Source organism: Taudactylus pleione, unplaced genomic scaffold, assembly GCF_031769625.1.
Source record: "Taudactylus pleione unplaced genomic scaffold, aTauple2 ptg000296l, whole genome shotgun sequence".
In the NCBI taxonomy this organism is placed as follows: domain Eukaryota; kingdom Metazoa; phylum Chordata; class Amphibia; order Anura; family Myobatrachidae; genus Taudactylus; species Taudactylus pleione.
The window spans coordinates 4,740,853-4,743,263 of record NW_028284698.1 but is presented as its reverse complement, the minus strand read 5'-3'; the positions used below and the strand labels follow the sequence as shown (position 1 = coordinate 4,743,263).

The 2,411-nt window shown below is 39.7% G+C and overlaps 1 pseudogene; it reads right to left on the bottom strand.

Annotated features, from left to right (window-relative positions):
* Nucleotides 1-2,069: 2,069 nt before the first annotated feature.
* On the bottom strand, nucleotides 2,070-2,187 carry LOC148511663 (5S ribosomal RNA; annotated as a pseudogene).
* Between the last annotated feature and the right edge of the window lie 224 nt (nucleotides 2,188-2,411).

The window sequence follows — 2,411 nt, the reverse complement described above, 5'->3', positions numbered from 1 at the left end:
ATGCTAGAAGCGTATACAAGTAGGCAGGTAAGGCACAGGTACTCTCTCTCAGCCGCAGCTGAGAAACACGTTGCACTGGCAATGCAAGGGAGCTCTGAACTCCCTTAAATCGCCAGTGCTCAGCCGTGACTGGTCAGAGAGAAGCACGTGACACACCAGGATAGGGCAACTAGGCCACATGTCTGGAGGAAAGATGGCGGCGCCCATGCCAGAACAGAACGGAAGCACCACTAGGCCTAACCAGACCAGAGTGACAGTATGCCCACACAGAACCACGCACAGCCAATGCTCCCCACCAGGCACCAGCGCCACTGCCAGATGCCTCTCGCCATAGTGTCCTCACAGGTATCACCCGCCGACCGCCATGCCGAGAAACCCTGGTCGTGACACCTACATGTTAACAGAATGTTATCGCTCCTAAATTTGTTACTGTGATTCTGAAAATCAACTATTGTTGGCACACCTTTGAAATGAATACTGTGCATTACCTATTTTCGTAATTGATCTAAATATCTTCACCATGGAACTGCCTATTGCCTAATTAAATAATCAACAAACAATACTGTTAAAAAGTAGGACTAATAAGGCATAGTCACAAAAGTGCCAGTAAAAAAAAAGTATATCGGATTTAATAATGTTCCTAATCAGAAAAAAATCAAGGCAAATATCCATCCATTTACAAGACAGATAAAGAGCATATTCTGTTACCGATCATCCTATTGAAAGAAATCTATTTTTCCAACTACACTGCATTAGCCATAATTTATCTGCAATGCATTATTTCATTTATATATTTGCACAGTTATCCGGCAAGATAAAAAAGTGCCAAAGTGTTTACAAGGAGGACATCACTCTGTTTTAATTGCTAGCACATTTCCTGCATTCTCAAATGGTTAGAACTAATAATATAGATGATGCTTGTTGAATAAACGCATTAGCTTAGAAATTTCAAGCCTCTAACTGTTTTTGAAGAGGGAGATAGTTTCTAAATGAGCTTGGTAACATTGATTCGTGATTAATCACGGTACTTAGTGACTCGTCTATGACCAGAGTACAACAAAAATGCCATGTTTGCTTAGCGGCATTAACACCATTTATCTCCAGTGTGTTCTCAAAATTGCCTTGTTGTCAATGTGAAGGTTGGGACATGTCTAAACAATTCTGGCATGAAAAGACTGATTATCTTTGGGATAGATTTTTGTTCATACATCACAAGGCATCTGATGCTACTATTAATGACTTTTATCAACAGAGCTTATTCATACGAGTTATCGGAGAAATGACCATTCATTCTGTATTTCCCTAATGGAAATGTATGTGTTTCATCAGCTTGGCGTAAATATGTCCATTCTAGCAGCTTATCATCATACATATTGACTTTTGTTTTTTAGTTATTAGTAGAACAACTTTAGAGGACATAGTCATGAAAAATATTGTCCACACTCATCTCCCCAAAATAGTCGTGCACTATGGTCCAGGAAATACCCTCCAGCCCCAGCTCCCATGATTCCTCTAGCTCACAGACTGTGTGTGGGTTTGTTGATTGATTGTAAGCTAACTGGTGTTGGCAGCAGTTCTCCCTAAAAACCTTTGAGTCTCATCTGGATAAACAGAAGAGACCCCCACTGAAAATTTCCTTTAATCTACCTGTTGCATACACAGGTGTGCACCCCCTCCTCCCCCAACAAAAAAAATAATTCTGTTTTTTGGACCTGGCCCCAGATATTCACTACACGGCCAATTGCTCTTCCAGCTGTGATCACCTTAGGTCCATCTGCTTAATTTATTTTACAGTATATTTTCCTTTCTTTTAAAATATTGCTAAAATAATGGAGTAGTACAGTATGTCTTAGATTAATTTTGCCAGTTACTGGATATAGGATAGCTGCAAGCAGAAAAAGAGAAAACAATGCAAGTGTACACTCTAATCATGCTAAACCTGATAATAATACTGCTATATTGCATCAAAGAGGTTCTTAGCATAATGATGGCCATAATTATGGGCCTGCCCACCGCATCCAGGTGACCTCTGCTGTGTTACCAGTGTGTCCCAATACACCTAGATATATTACCTACAATACCTGGTATTCCCTGGTGGTCTCCCATCCAAGTACTAACCAAGCCCAATACTGTATCGCTTCCAAGATCAGATGAGAGTGGCACATCCAGTATGGTATGGTTGTAGGTACACCGATATTAGGGAAAAAGGTGGAATGCCCAGGTAAACACAAAAAGAGGTAGTTGTAGGACTATCATAATGGAAGAGTCCGCTTTGTTACATACATAACATTCCAGAAAAAGTATTTACATGTGCATATTTTCCTGGGTCCCCAATATATATATTATTATTATTTATTTATTTATTTTTTTTAAATAAGTAAGAAATCAGTCAAGTCAGTTCTGTAAGATCA